At 47.3% G+C, this 15,786-nt stretch overlaps 1 protein-coding gene across 5 annotated transcripts in view; it reads right to left on the bottom strand.

Moving 5' to 3' along the window:
* Positions 1-8,590, bottom strand: part of CNGA3 (cyclic nucleotide gated channel subunit alpha 3) — a 41,572-nt gene extending 32,982 nt beyond the window's left edge. For all 5 annotated transcript variants that reach the window (XM_033124223.1, XM_033124222.1, XM_033124220.1 and 2 more), the window contains exon 1: positions 8,410-8,590. The gene's annotated coding sequence lies outside the window, so the exon portion shown is untranslated. The remainder of the gene's footprint in view (positions 1-8,409) is intronic.
* Between the last annotated feature and the right edge of the window lie 7,196 nt (positions 8,591-15,786).

A 15,786-nucleotide genomic window follows, 5' to 3' on the forward strand; every position in this document is an offset into this window, starting at 1 on the left:
GGTAATAAAAAGTCGGTAGCATAAAATGGAGGAACAACAGAAGACTAATTGTAATGATGACACTGGCAATAATAATAGTATATTTACTGAGCATTTCTTCTTAAAGTTCGGATAACTTTAAATGTGTGTTAACTCATTTGACTCTCACAACGCTCCTGTGAATGAGTTACACTGAACATTTCTATCCTATTGAAAAACAGTTGGGAATATATGAATGAGACAGCAAGTAATCGACAAAGAAGGTCAAAACATGTAAAGCCTTTTCTTCTACACTGGATTGGAAAGAACGAGTAAAACTCTCTATTGGCAGGTAACATGCTCGGGTGTATAGAAATCCTAGGGCATCCATTAAAAAATGATTAGAACTAATAAATGAGTTTAGTAGTGTGGCAATATATAAGAACAGCATACAAATATCAATTGTATTTCTATACACTAGCAATGAGAAAATAAAATTAGGAAAACAATCCCATTTTTAATAGCAGTAAAAGAATAAAATACCTAGAAATAAAATTAACCAAGGAAGGAAAGATTTGTACACTGAAAACTAAAAACATTGTTGAAAAAATTGTTTAAAGATATAAATAAATGGAAAGACCCCTGCTCATAGATTGGAAGAATATCGTTAAGATGATATGCTCCCCAAATTGATCTACAGATTCAATGTGATCCTTATCAAAATCCCTGCTGGAATTTTTGCAGAAATTGATAAGCTAATCCTAAATTTACATGGAAATTTAAGGGACCCAGAATAGTCCAATCTTGAAATCTTGAAAAAGAAGAACAAAGTTAGAGGACTCAGACTTTCTGATTTCAATACCGATTACAAAGCTACAGTAATCAAGACAGGGTGGTACTGTTATAAGGATACATACATAGATCAATGGAATAGAACTCAGAGTCTGCAAATAAAACACTCACATTTACGACTGATTGATTTTTGACAAGGGTCACAAAATAATTAGCTGGGACAACTGGATATCCACAAGCAAAAGAATACACACCATACACAAAAATTAACTAAAAAATGCATCAGAGACTTAAATTTAAGGGATGAAACTATAAAATTTCTAGAGGAAAACACAGGAATAAATCTTCATGATCTTGGGTTAGGTAATGGCTTCTTAAATATGACACCAAAAGCATAAGTGTCAAAAGAAAAAATAGATTGGATGTCATCAAAATCAAAAATAAAAAAACCTTTGTGCATCAAATGACACCATCAAAAAAGTAAAAAGGCAGCCCACAGAATGGGAGAAAATATTTTAAAAACATACATTGGTAAGGGATTTGTATCCAGAATTTATAATGAACACCTACAACTCAATAATAAGACAACTCAATTAAATAATGGGCAAAGGATTTGAATGGATTTTTTTTTCTGAAGAAGGTATACAAATGGTCAAGAAGCACGTAAACAGATACTTAACATATTTAGTCGTGGGAAAATGCAAATCAAAATCATGATGAGATACCACTCCACACCAAGTACAATGGCTATAGTAAAAATAAAAATAGACAATAACAAAAGTTGGTAGGATGTCAAGAAACTGGAACCCTCATCTACAACTGGTGGGAATGTAAGTTGTAGAGTCACTTTGGAAAACAGTTGGGCAGTTCCTCAAAATGCTAACTATAAACTCCTGACCCAGAAATTCCACTCCTAAGTATATATCGAAGAGAAATGAAAACATAACGTCTACACAACAACTTGTACATAAATGTTCATAGCAGCATTATGCATAACAGCCAAAAAGTGAACACAAACTAAATGTCCATAAACTGATAACTGGGTAAACATCATGTGGTCTATCCACACAGTGGGACGTTATTCAGATGAAATGTTACTTGATCATGAAAAAGAATAAAAGATGAATGAACCTGCAAACATGCTAAATGGAAAAAGCCAGACACAAAAAGCCACATACTATATGTTGCCATTTATATGAAATGTCTAGAATAGGCAAATCCATAGCAAAAGAAAGTAGTTCTTTCTTTTCTTGAATAATTGCTGGGAGTGAGAGTGGGGTGGAGGAGCCAGAAAAGAGAGTGACTGGTTTTTTGGGGAGAGGAGGTGTTGAAAAGTCTTAAAATTATATTGTGGTGATGGTTGCACTACTTAGAATATACTAAAAAATCACTGAAACGTATACTTTAAATCAAGGGTGTCCAAACTTTTTCAACGTTTTTCACCAAGAGCCATATGCGGTAAAATCCACAAACAGCCGGGCCACTCACTCGAGGTGAAGTACATATTACCTCACCTGGTTTATTTAAGTAAACTAAATATATTTTTGGAATTTGCTGCGGGCCAATAAAAAATGGATTGTGGGCCACAGTTGGCCTGCGGGCCGCAGTTTGGACACCCCTGCTTTAAATGGATAACTTATGGCATATCTAAGAAAAAAGAAATAACATTAAATCTAAAATCAAAACTTTTAAAACTCAAAACTCACAATACCTCCCACAAACTCACAAAACATAAATGTAATAAAGGAGAGAAATGTCAAATCAATCACAGTGACAATGATGGTGATGATGGGGTGTTTTTCAGAGCTTCCACTATGCCAGGCCCTGCCCTACATGTATCAACTCATTTAATCCTCACAATAACCCCATGAGACAAGTACTATTACTATCCCTATTTTACAGATGAGCAAACGGAGGCACACAATTCACACATCCAGGACTGTAGCAGACAATCTAATTTTTTGTGGCACCAGCAAGCCTCTCGAGATACAAGGCCAATTTCTGGGACCAGTAAATAGCAAAGCTTCCTCCATTTGCCCAAGAAAGGTCCAAAAGGGCAGCTCAGGTCTTAAACCAGGAAAGTGTGTCCAGTTTTGCCCAGGGCTGAGCTTCCAGGTGATGATGAAAAGTGGAGGTCAGAGTCCCTGTTTTCCCTTTTCTGTGGAATCAAATATAGGCAATCCCAGGAATGTCCCCATACCAGGACAGAGAGTCGAGCCTGACTTAGGAGAGGCGAGTCTTCTTTCTCAAGGAAAGCTCTCTATGGCTATGAGATGGAGTTCTCCTTCCCCAGCTTTCTGCATTTTTGTAACACAAGCAAAGGAAAGGGAAGCTTGCATACTGCCAGCTGTGGGTTTTCAACTCCAGCTGAGGGTTTTCAACTCCTGCCTGAGAAGAAAAATGAACATTGTTCCCAAGAACAGGAAGAGATTTGCAAGGCTGAAAGAAAATGCCCTAAAATGGTAACAAGGTTATCAATTATGCTACTCAAACACCAGACAGGCCTGTCTCATGCCTAGGAAGTGTCTTTGTGTTCTGCAGAGATGAGTCAGAACTAATGGGACTCTGGTTTCCTCAGCTGTCAGTGTGTTCAGTTTCAAAATGACTGCTTTGCAAAAAGATTCAGCTGCTCGGGTTGAATTTCCAAGAAGATGAAACTGCTTTCTAGATGTTGCTAGAGCTGGAGAACCCAGATCTCTGTAGCCAGCCCTACAGATGCTCTCCCCAGAAGTTTATCTGACCCCTACACAAACACCTACACACACACACACACACACACACACACACACACACACCCCTACACACATGCACATACACACACACCTACACACACACACACAGACACACACACACAGGAGACCTCCCTTTCTTCCTCAAGGACCAGTTTCACCAAGCCTAGCTACAGGACAGGAGATAGTGTGTGTGTTTCTCTTTCTTAACTTTTGGAATGTGATTATAAAAGGAATCCACTGTCATTATTAAACATAATAAGATGGCCATACCTAACTTTGAGCACTGGCTATGTCAGGCACTGTGGGAAGGAATTCACTCCAATTACTTCATTTACTCCTCCCATCAACCCAATGAGGCAGGCATTATAACTATCACTTCCAATTTGCATGCGGAGAAACTGAGACTCAGAATGGTTACAAAACTTGTTCAAAGTGACAGCAGTGGCAGAACTGGGAAAGAAAAGTCTGTTTGAGTTTAACCCCTACACAGCATTATTATAATACAAGGTGGAACATGTGGAGTCTTGCAAAAGAGGACAAGAGAGGCCTTCTTGGGTTCTGCTCCCACCTTTATCCAGGCCTTGGCCCCTTCCCTGGGATTGTCAAAACCATTCCCTTTGCTCATCTCCCATCTTCAGTCTCGCCTCTGCTATCCATCCAAGGCCTGGCACTTAGGAGGTGCTTGGTGAGTATGGAATGAATAAACGAATAAATCTTCTTCACTGACACCAGGTCCTTTCTGAAAGGTAGTTTTAATCACGTCACTCAGAAACTTTCAGAAGTTGCCTATTTTCTCCAGCATACAGTCTTAATCTGACATTCAAGACTTTCTGTAATTAAGACCATATCAGGCTAAACAGGGTGTTCCACTTAAACCAAATTACCCACCCTTTCCTTAAGTGTGTCATGAAATTCCTCATCCCAACTATTGGCACAGACTGTTCACCAAAATTCACCCTGTGCTTCCCGTATTTTTCAGTTTCCTTTCCAAGCCAGGTGAGACCATGTGACAGGCTCTGGTGAGCAGATTCCTCCCATGATGCAGGGTCCCCCAAAGCCTCATAGCCACAGAGGGTCATTGGCACTGATTCAACGCCAACAGGTATCCCCATCTTGGGTTGTGGTGGAGGAGACTTTATTCAGTGCAAACCGCTCAATTGTGATAGAGCACAGCTATGGCTATGGAACAGAATGGATGTGAGGCAGCCCTGTGAAGACAGGACTGCTTTGCTCCTGAAAGGTAGTTTCCTGTTTCAGTTACAGCCAGGGAAACAGTCTATAAGGGACAAGGAAAGTGTGCTCCTGAGTCAGAAAGGAGCTGGCTTAAATAGAGAAAAGTTCCCCTCCCTGGTTCCTGATTGATCCTTCCTCATGCAAATGAGGACACCAAATCCTCACAGTTTGATTGGTCCAAAAAGCACTGCCTGATTAGTTGGAATGGAGCCACTCTGATTGGTCTATGAAAATGCTAACAAGGATATAGCTGCTCATTTCCAATTCCACAGGAGTGTTCCAGTCCTATTGGTTGAAATAGAATTCCAGGAACTCCTTTATACCAGCTCAGCCAGCAGAAACACAGTTTACACAGTTCAGTGCAGGAGTTAGGTGGTCCAGTGCAGGCTTCTCCCTAAAGTGCAGCTCCAGTGAGAGGCCCCTGTTTAGAAATGGCTGTTAGGTGGGTTTTCTTGTTAGGGCTGTTGTTGTTGTTTTCGTTTTCCCAATTAGCCACTAGAATCCTTTGGGTAGGTATTTTCTTTCTCTGGCTGGACACTTGTAATGGTACATAAACGATGGGCAAAGCCACTGAGATATTCTGAGTCTGTATATCACTACAGCAGGTTATCTGCTCCTGACTAATCCATGTCTTTGCTCTGTTAGTGAGGCAGGTTAGTCAGCGTGACTTCAGGCAGTCAGGAATTCCCTGGTCGATGAACAAGCACAGTCATATCTTTAAGGCCGTTGCCCTGAGAAACATCATTAGCACAGGACAGCTGGTTTGTTTCAAAAAGTCCTGTTCAAAAATTCCTGCTTTGTTTCAAAAAGACTTCTCCAAGGCCTCCTCAAGGCTGAGAATTTGACAAGAAAATGTAGCAGTAGGCTCAGCTTTTCTCCTTAGATAACACAAGAAAAAGTGTAAAACAGAAGTCTTTTGCTTTAGCTAGTGGGCATCCCAGTTTCAGGTACCACCTCCCGCTTGGGAGCTGAAATTCTTTGCTTTAATAAACTATCCTCTTCTGCAACCTCTGGCCTCTCCGGTCTGTGCTTCCACTCTTGGGTTTCATGAGACTACTACCCGGTGCACACATAACTACAAACTACATATCACTAGTCCCTCTGCCTAGGAAGACATTTCCCCTCTTGCTCACCAGTTGAAATTCCTTTCATCCTTCAAGTTTCAACTCCGATATGACCTCCCTGAGCAGGAGCCCGTCTCTCCCACTTCTCCCCATGCCCAAGCACCATTATCACCTCTGTTTCAGCCTGGAGCACAGCCCAACTGGCCCGTGGTGTAAGGGCTTGTCTCCCATACTACACCACCATAATCAGACGGCAATGACTGTTTCTAATTCTATTTCTCCCACCAGATTTAACCTTGTGATTTGTATTTAGGAATAGTCAGTGTGCAGCTGACATGAATTAGGTCAGAGGAAATCCATTTCCCCCCAGCTCTCAGTTTATGCAATTGAGGAATAAAGAAAAAAAAAAAACTCGATCCATTTTAACCCAGAGGCTCTGGTGGTTGGCAGAGGTTAGAGAGGGTTTCAGGTGAGTGGCACCTAGTGGATTGGAGGGGAGGGGACTGAGTTCGCAGACCCCAGTCCCATCCCTTCCTTAGCCCAGCAGGAAACCCGCAGCCCAGGCTCGATCTGAGGGGGCTAACGAAGAGCCTCTGCAGATTCCAACTGTTTACCTCCTGGGTACCATGGCGACGGGAGAGTGGTCTCTATGGCAACCTCATTAATAACCAGAGGCAGGATGCTGGCAAAGAGTAAATGAGAAGAGAAGGCAAAAAGAAGCGCATCAAAGGCAAAGTGCACTCGCAGTCCTCACAAAGTCCCAGCTAAAGTAACTGAGATCTTGTACTGACCAGTCAGTCACCCAGAGCCGCCTTTCACCCTGCCCCTCACCCCCCCGCCCCCCGCCCCGCATCCAGCGCCTGACAGGGACCCCGTTTCTGGCTGAACGGAGACTGAAGAGGGACGCGTGCTTGGGCATTCACGTGAGGGAGAGTGAGCGTCTTCCACCCCCTCTTCCCCCCCCCCCCCCCCCGCCCAGCCCAAGGAGTCCCCACCAGCTCAGTGAAACCTCCGCTGGGTTCCCGGACCTGGCAGAACTGTCAAGAACGGGGGACTTGGGCTTAGAGACCTGGTTTGGAGGATGGCGGCGATAGTGGTCACCTCCCTTCTCTTTCAGCCCAACTTTCCACTGCCCCTTCCAATGGTTTCTCATTTAGGGAGTGTGTTTCCATGTCCAGGCAACGGCTCGTTTTTATGAATGAAGGTGTGTGTGGTGGGGTGGGGGTGGGGTAGAAAAGCCGGCGGATTGTCCATAGAGAAAGTTAGGAATCTGCGCTGACCACTCCGGGGCGGAGCCCGAACTCAGATAGGTGAGGGCACTGCCCACGGGTTTGGGATGCGAGGGACCGCGCCCCGCCGCCCAGCTTTGCCCTCTGGAAGATTTGGTGAGGGGCGTCCACGGTCTGGCTCTGGTTTCCGGGCCACAGTTTGCGCTGGCTGAGGAGCCCCCTCAGAGGGTCCTGAGCAAGCGAACTGAGAGGGTCCGAGGCCCCCAGGCCACTGCCACAAAGGCCCGGCCTAGAGCTCTGGGTCCCCTCTGCTGTCGCCCCGTCCATCCTCAGCCACTTGCCATGACTAGCTGGAGATACCCGCTTCGGAGTGACAGCTTAAAGTCTCAACAGCAGCATAAAATAAAATATGGCAGCTGTGAATTGGGGAATTAAAAGGGGAAAAAATGAAACTACACCTTTCCTTTGAGTCACACAGCCCAGCCCCAGCCTGGGATGGCGAGCGCGAGGGTCAGCGGGTCCCGCCCCCGGATAGTGGGGATGGGGGCTGAGCTGGGAGAAAAGCCGGAGGACAGGGAACTCATAGGATCATCGGATTAAATGACTGCAGAGGATCAGAGGGCCCGCACCCCTGCTCCTCGCTCCTGAGACTAAACCAAGATTGCGGATTATGATTTTACCATTTAAAAAAGTGACTGCTAACTCCCCAAAAGACTTTTAAATCCTTGCCTCCTCCTGAGCCCGCCTTTGGATCCCAAAGGCTGAGTAGGGCCCGGTGGAGGCAGTCCCCGTTCCCCGTCCACTGGTCACCTGGGCTCTTGCTCCCTCCGAGCCTCCAACAAACCTCCCTACCAGCGGGGCGGACTCGGGGAGACTCCTCGCGGGTCATGGAACCAGAGTGGGGGAGTCAGGCTGTCGCGGAGCCCCTTCCAGGACGCGCGGCCTCTGGGTGTAGGGTGTCTTGGAGGCACGGTCCCGGTGGCGGTGTCGCAGCTGGACCCCGTCCTGTCATCAGTGGGAGTCCGCCACTCTCCTACCTCCTGCCCCGACGGCTCAGCAGGTCTCGGCCCAGCGCGGCGGCGGGACGTGAGTACAAGGGAGTGGGAACGACTTATGGGGCACAGCGGACCCCTTGTCCTGTGACTGCGGCTGGAAGGGTATGTGCGTGAGGGTGTTGGGAGCAGCGACAGGAGCTGGCCCTTGCTTTCTGCCCCATTCTCTTCCAACGAGACTTGGCCCGTTTCAGCACCGCGGACTGCGGACAGCGCCGCGCCCACCCGCGCGCCGCATCCCGCTCCCCGGCGCGGACTGTAACCCACCTCCTGGTGGAGTCTGCGTCCCCCGCTCACCTCCTAGCGCCCCAGCACTCTCAGCTCAAGAGCCCCTAAAACCCTTACCCACCAAAGTTCGAGTTCCCGCGGCGCACCTTCGTCTGGCCCAGCGTGATTTCCTCGCTCCCTCCAGCTCTGGGCAGCAGCTCCTCCCCCGCGCTCCGGCCCCTGGACCCTTCTCTGCGAACAGACAGCGGAAAGAGCCTGTTGCCGCCCTCTCTCTGGAAACGTCAGGTGAGGCTCTGGAGCTTCAGAGGCGGTCCCGGAAGAGGCAGGAGCCACTTGGTCATGTCACCATGCCCTCCTAGGGAAGACAAGGCGAGCCAGGAGCAAGAAAGCATGAAAGTCCGTCTGTCAACTCTGGACTCTCTCCTAACCCTAAGCGCCCACCTTGGACTCTTGTCTTGGGATGTTTTACCAGTAGTGTCATCTACCCTGGATGAGGACCTAGCACAGATCTGGGAGTTTGGAGTTTAAAGATGGGAATATGTATCCCCTTAAACTTGTTTACAATCTTAGGGAGGATTTAGACCCAAATCTCTCTTAGGGATTGCAGGGAAGATGTTGTGGAAAATTTGCCTTCGTTGGCTGATGTTAACTTTTGTCTTTTAGCTTTTGTCTGTTACTGCATGTGAAGCAATGGTTAGTTTAGGGTTAAAAGAATTCTTGATCAGGAGTTGAGAGAATTCCACCTTTGGTCTCATTCTCCTGAGCAGGGGAGATATGGATGAAGTTGCTTTTCTATGAGGTTGCTTTCTGTCTGTTTCACCCACATCAACAGATGAAGTGAAGATGTAGCTAAGTTATATCAGGATGATGTGTCAGGCACGTTGCCCGGCCTTATTGCTTATCTGGATGAACTAGCCCTTTGGCAGGATGGGCAGCATTCATATCAATAACTGCCAGACCATCCTTGAACTGGCCATTCCCGGAGGGGGAGGCAGGAACAAGAAACTTGGCTTTAAGGTACATCTGAGAAAATATATGACAGACCTCAGTTGGCAGTGTAATCTCGTAATTTTGTCATTTGTCATTGGTGAGTCTTCATCGTTCTAACATTTTGGAAACTTCCAGCAACATGCAGCTTACAACAGCAGGGGATGTCCTGACTCCCAGCCGCGGACCTGGTGAGGTCTGGCTGGTAAACGACCTCTCCAGTGTTGTTCCCCACGGTTAGCCTTCTTGAGAACTTGTTAGCATCTTGAAAACTTATATGCAGCTTGCAGCATCAGAAGACGTCTTGACTTCTAGCAACAACAACAACAACAACAACAACAACAGCAACGCCAACAGCAGCAGCATTCTTGGGAACTAGCAAGCAGCGGTGTGGGAGACGCCTGAGTTTTTCTCAGCTACAGACCTGGCAAGGTTTTGACTCCTGACTGTTCCAGTGTTGTTTTTCGTACAGTTTGGTGAGCTTTTGGCATCTACTGTAATAGTTACTATCCTATAGAGTTTATTACTGCTTTTGGATACTCCTTATTAATGTTATTTGTGTATTTGGCCAAGTGATTTTTGATCAATAGTAAACATATGTTGAGGGTTCTTAAACTTATATGTATATATACTCTTTTGACATAACATTGTTATTAGTGTATATAGTTTAGTCTTAACTGCCTTTACTTTCTGGCATTAGCATATTCTATTAATTGCCTTTGCCTTTTGCTATTACATATTGCTAAATAAATTGATTAGATATTGCTAAATAAATCAATTAGCCCCTCTCTAGCATGTGCTCCTCCCCTTTCTTTTCTCTGTTTGTCATTACAGGGATATTGTGTGTTCTTGCAGAGTTTTTGTTTCCTTCTATCACACAGACAACAACAGATTCTCCGAACTAAAAGTCAAAACCCACCAATCCAGCTAGTATTCATTGCTCTCTATGGAAGCCAAAGGAACTTAAACTCTTTTTGGAGAAAATAACTGTATTGGATAAAGCCTCCCATTTCCCCAAACTCACTTTCCCCGCAGAAGGTATACGTCTAGGGTCACTCATGTCTATCCAGATGGAAGACCTAACCTCACCTCTCCCTCATTCTGGTTCTGGATGGCAGGAACAGGTCCCAGGAGGAACCAGCCTTCTTGTCTGGGACAAGGTCTGGAGACCTCGGGTTCTGGGTTCCCATGACTGACTAACACCCTTATGGGAAGAAACTCTGCAGGAGCAGATCCCACAGCAGCCTGAAAACCAGAGGCTTCCCTGAGGACTTGGAGCACATGGCACTTCCTGAGCATACCTATCAAGTTGTCTATTCATGGAGCAGATTGTCTTTAGAAGGCTTTCCAAGTTCATGCAGCGCTTGAAAGGAGAGAGAAGTGTATGCTAGTCACTAGAAAAATAAAGAATTAGAAACACACACACACACACACACACACACACACACACACAAAGAAGGGAAGCAAAACCCAGAAAAATTTTCCCCAAAGTCAAGTCAGCCTTAATCAACAAAACAAAGTTGAAGCCACAGCACCAAAATTGGAGAGGAGAGTTCTTGCTGTATCCTTTGGGTTTCTGGAAGAAAGCTGAAGCGAATTTAAGACAAGAGAAAACACAACTCCTGAGCCATGCCTCATTGAGACCCTCAGTATCCTTGATCCAGAGAACCTCCAACATACATCAGTTTACCGTGTGCGTTTGGGTTTTTTTGTTTGTTTGTTTTATAGCCGTCATTGTCCAGAAATGCTTTATTTCCTCTAATCCCTGTAATTTATGATACAGATTAAAACTATTTCCTGTTGGCTTGTCCTTGGGGAAGACTGGAAGCAGATGGTTATTTTTCTGTTGTCCAGAAACATTTCAGAACTGACTTTGGAGAAAGTAGTAGTTATTATGAGACAAATTTAAGACATAATCCTAAAGATGAAAAATCCCTTTGGGCTTTGTTTTTGAAATGCAGACCATTTCTAAGATCAGAGGGAAGAAACAAGACCTTACAAAATGAACCATAAAATGGAGACATACACTGAGTCTGATGACGATTTAGAGCACCCAGTACGGAACCGGGCACGGCAGTGGCCCTTAGGAAATCATATGTGTGGCAGCCATCCTCACTGAAGAACTTTGGTCCCTGAAAGGTGGAAACAGATGAACTGAGACTGGAGGTGAGCAGCAAGAGCCCGGAGGAGATACATCTATGAATTTGTCTGCAATAGGCTCCCCTCAGCAAGACCCTGGGCTGCCAGGATGGAGGGTCCAGATTTAGCTAAAGACTCACTGATTGGGGTTGCTCCGGGGACCTGTCCTGTTGTTCAAGCTTCATCTGAAGTACAACCAGGTGTGAAAGGAACAGCAATCTTTTGTCATGATGCAAGACACAATCAGCACCAGGCAACACCAGACGAGTTAGTGGGGTAGCCTAACAGGTCCATGGCAGCAAGAGACCCAGGAGAGGGAGTCCCAGAAACCTGAAGCCTGTGTCAGAACTGGGAGACACCAGTGAGAAGGGAGCTGAGGAGAAGGCAACACTTCCTCCCTCTGAAGGGGTAGGTGAGACTGGGAGGTGGGGGTAGGTCTGCGTCAATCCCAGGTTGCTTCAGTCCTTAGTCAGGATTCGCTAAGGAAATGAGGAGGGGTCTGTAGGGAAAAGGGTGACATCCAACCATCAGGAGAGTAAGGCTGGACACAGGGAACCTGCTGAATCCAGTGCTACCCACCTATGGTTTCAGCGTTAGAGAAAGAAAAAGGATAAATGCTTGCCATGCCCAGAGGGATGGAGCTCAAGTATGAGCACACACAGGTAGGTGTGGCTTAGGGGACTCCCCAGTGATATGCGGTTTTGTTTTTAAAATTTAGAAAATGGGATTATGGTCTACATAGTCTTCTGGGATTAGCTTTTTTTTTCAATCAATATTAAGATTCAGTGATGTCTTTGGTTGTAGCTATAGCTCTTTCCATTTCACTGTGTAAACATGTAATTTGATATTCTTGGTCCATATTATACTTTTTGATTTAAAAAATTGAGAACTACATTTTTTGCTATTCTAATTATGTAAAATTGCCTAGTCCAAATGAATTTCAGATGTACTGGGGCCCGATATTTATAGGTTAGGGTTAAAAGGCACATAAATTGTGCCACAGGCAGGCAACAAGACAGCCACTTCTGCTGGAGACCATATGGTGTGCAGTGTGTTAAAGAATACATAATCTGATAAGGAGATAAGCCGGACTAGCAGCCGATAAACCCAAATGCAAACAGATAAGCCCAGTTATCAGTAAAGGGGAGGGTGTGGGCCTGTTCCTGCAAATGGTCTAGACCCTTGGCAAATGATACAGTAATTTGTATGAATGGCTTTGTGAAACAAAATATTTATGTGGAGGTAGGAGAGGTTCACATGAATAGCAATGATGCATCAATTTCCCCAGCAGGAATTCTCTGTCAGCGCAAAGTCATCTGGGGGGAAGGCCCTAACGTGGGAGAAGCAGTTGTTTTCAGTTTTTAAGGCCCATTTTACTTGCTTCCTTCTCAGGCAATGAAGATGATGGCACCTGTTTCCCTCATCTACCTGGCAGTTGGAAGAATAGAAGGAAAAATTAAATTAATGAGATGTGAAGAGTTATAAATTCTATCCAAATATCATTAAGAGCCTGAGGAGGGCTGTGGTGCCATGGGATCTAATCTACTTTGTCCCCTGGAAGTCCCCACTTCAGGTCAGCCTTGCAGACAGTGGACAGGTAGGGGATGACTAAGGCTGATATTAGGTCAGCCTTCCCACGCTCCATCCAAATCTCCTCTATCTGACCTTCAATGCCTGAAAGTCCACCCTCCCTCCATTTTCAATCTTCGATGCCTTTTAAAATGCAGAGAACTCCGGATAATAAAGAACTAAATGAAAAGTCTGTTAAGAAAGACCAGAAGAGCATTTGATGATCATGGAGACCATTGAAAGTGGGGTGGTGTGGATGCCGTGGCAGGCGGACGGATGGTATCAGAGGGGACAATGGCCCAGGTGACAGACACTGAACACTGAGGACACAACTTGCTCCCTATCAAAAGTGAGCCTGCTCTTGGTCCAGGGAAATCACTTGAGTTTTCCTCTAAGCCTAAAGCCTTCATTTTTTTATTCACAAAGGACAATCACCTTGGCTAATTGATAAAGCTGACCAATGTGTACTGGACACAAGACTATTTCAGTGGATTGTAAAGTGAATGTCATCAAAGGTGCTGCTTAATGATGTGACATGTCCTGGGGCTCCATGGTCCTCAGGTCAACATTTTCTTCAAGGCCTTGGGTAAACATTTGGAGTCTGCTGTATATTTTAATGTGAACAGAATGTACAGTTAACATGTACTCAGGAGATATGGCAAGTAAGAGGTGTAAATCATCCAAAAAAATGTTGCCCTGTTGCCCCGGGGACCACGCCCGCCCCCCACGGAAGTCAGGCCCCGCCCTCTTCTTGGCCAGGCTGCCGCGGGACCCGCCCCCGACCAATGGAGTCAGTTCCCCCGCTACGAATCCTCCTTCCCACCCCTCCTACCCCGTCGCTTGACTCGAGAGACGCCGGGGCCCCGATCCCGCCAGAGGGGCTATGGCCGCACCCCTAACTCTGTCCTGTAAACGCCAAGGCCGGGTCCCCCGATCAACCCTGCGGCCGTGGGGGTCCCGCCCCCGATAGGTGGGTTCAGGGCTTCGCAACGCGTCACGGCTAGGCGGTCGCGGGGCCCCGCCCCCTGGGTCAACCTGGTGGCCGCCAGGGCCTTGGGCCCTGCCGGGGAAGCCCAGGGCCCCGCCCCCAGGTCATCCTGGCCCGGCCCACTACCAGGGGGCCCCAGGGCTCCACCGTCCTCTTCAACTCTGCTACCTCGGGGTCTTGCCCCCGGCCGTGGGGGCTAGAGCCCCACCCCTTCGCTTTACCCAGCAGCTGTCAGGGCTCCGTCCCCAGCCAAGGGTGCCCGCGGCCCCGCCCCCTGCTCAAGCAGGCTGAGGGCCGGAAACCTGCCCCCTGAGGGGGGTGGGGCGGCGGGGTGGGCCAGGGCTCCACACCCAAATTGGCCGGACAACTGCAGGGACCCGGCCCCATGGGGTGGGGTGGGGGAGCCTGGGGCCCCATCCCCTGGCTTTGCCCGGCAACCGCGGGGCTCCGTCCCCACCGGTTGACCCAGGTCCTCTCCACCTTGGCCAGGCGATGGAGGGTGCCCCGCCCACCGCCGTGGGGGCCGGAACCCGGCCCCAGGGTTCAACTTGACGGTTTCAGGAGCCGTGCCCCCCACCGATGGGGAAGAGGCCAAGCTCCTCAATTTGTTCCGGCATCCGTCAGAGCCCCGCCCCTTGCCTGGTGGTCCCGGGGATCCCCCTCACTGCGGTTGGACCAGATTGACCCGGTGTCAACGCCCACCACCAGAAGGGTCTGGGCCCCGCCCACCGGCCTGATCCATGGCGGTCAGGGTCCTGCCCACCGAATGGACCCCCCCTGCCGCCCCCCGCCTCTTCCGAGCTCTACTCCCCTTCAGGTTGTTGCCAGTGAGCCAGTGACCCGCTCCAACTTAGGGGGGTCGGTTCAGAGTCCCACTCTCCATCTTGATTTGGTGACCGCCAGGGGCCCCCCCCACCCGCTCCTCCAGCGGTTGCGTTGCTTTGGCCCCATCCCCTGCCGGGGGTGCCCAGGGCCTTGCCCCCAGTCTTGGTCAAGGGACCATTGGCCGACTTTAGCCAGGGGGTACAGGTGTAAGGTTGAAACGTAAGAAATCAATAATTTAGCCTATAGCTTGATTCACCTCATAGTTTGCTATTCAGTGATTTTCTGTTTTTCTCTCTCTCACTGCCCAATTTACATAGTCCGGCTTTCCCAAGGCTACATGCATATCTTGTTAATTTAACTAATCAGCAGAACACTACCTTGCAAGAAACTGAGTAAGCCCTCAGGAGACCGGCAACCAGGCTGCAATTCTTGACTGTGATTCTCTGTCCGATAACATATGAATCACCATAAGACCAGGTTCAAGAGGACCATCACAGAACAACGTGGACCCCAGGAGATGTTCTCTTGGAAGAGTCATATGATTAACTCCCCCTTTTCTTTGTTCTGCTTCTTCTGGTGTGCCTATAAAACCTTCTGATTGGTCTAGGAACGGGGAGATGGCCTTTAGACAGGAGTCGACCATCCTCCCAGAAACCTTAAAAAGTGATTGAATAGTGAAAGAAATTTTTCGTAGTTAGAAATCAATCAAAGAATCCATAGTTGGCATAGCCGACTATGCCAATTGTGAGCTATCAAATTGTCACACACGTTTGTGTCTTTCCACAATGTCAGACTTTATTAGAATAAAGCCATGTATCTAGTCCTACTGACTCAGTTTACCACAGGCATTAACCAAGACTCCGGCCAAAGGATAGTCTCCAATAGTCGAGGTAGAGCAGTTTCACATGAGAGGGTCACACAGGTTTGTAAGCGATAGGGTTAGACAAGGCGAACAGTCTTGTGAAAGAAGGAGAGAGAGAGGCCGGTGTT

Source organism: Rhinolophus ferrumequinum, chromosome 13 (assembly GCF_004115265.2).
Source record: "Rhinolophus ferrumequinum isolate MPI-CBG mRhiFer1 chromosome 13, mRhiFer1_v1.p, whole genome shotgun sequence".
NCBI lineage: Eukaryota > Metazoa > Chordata > Mammalia > Chiroptera > Rhinolophidae > Rhinolophus > Rhinolophus ferrumequinum.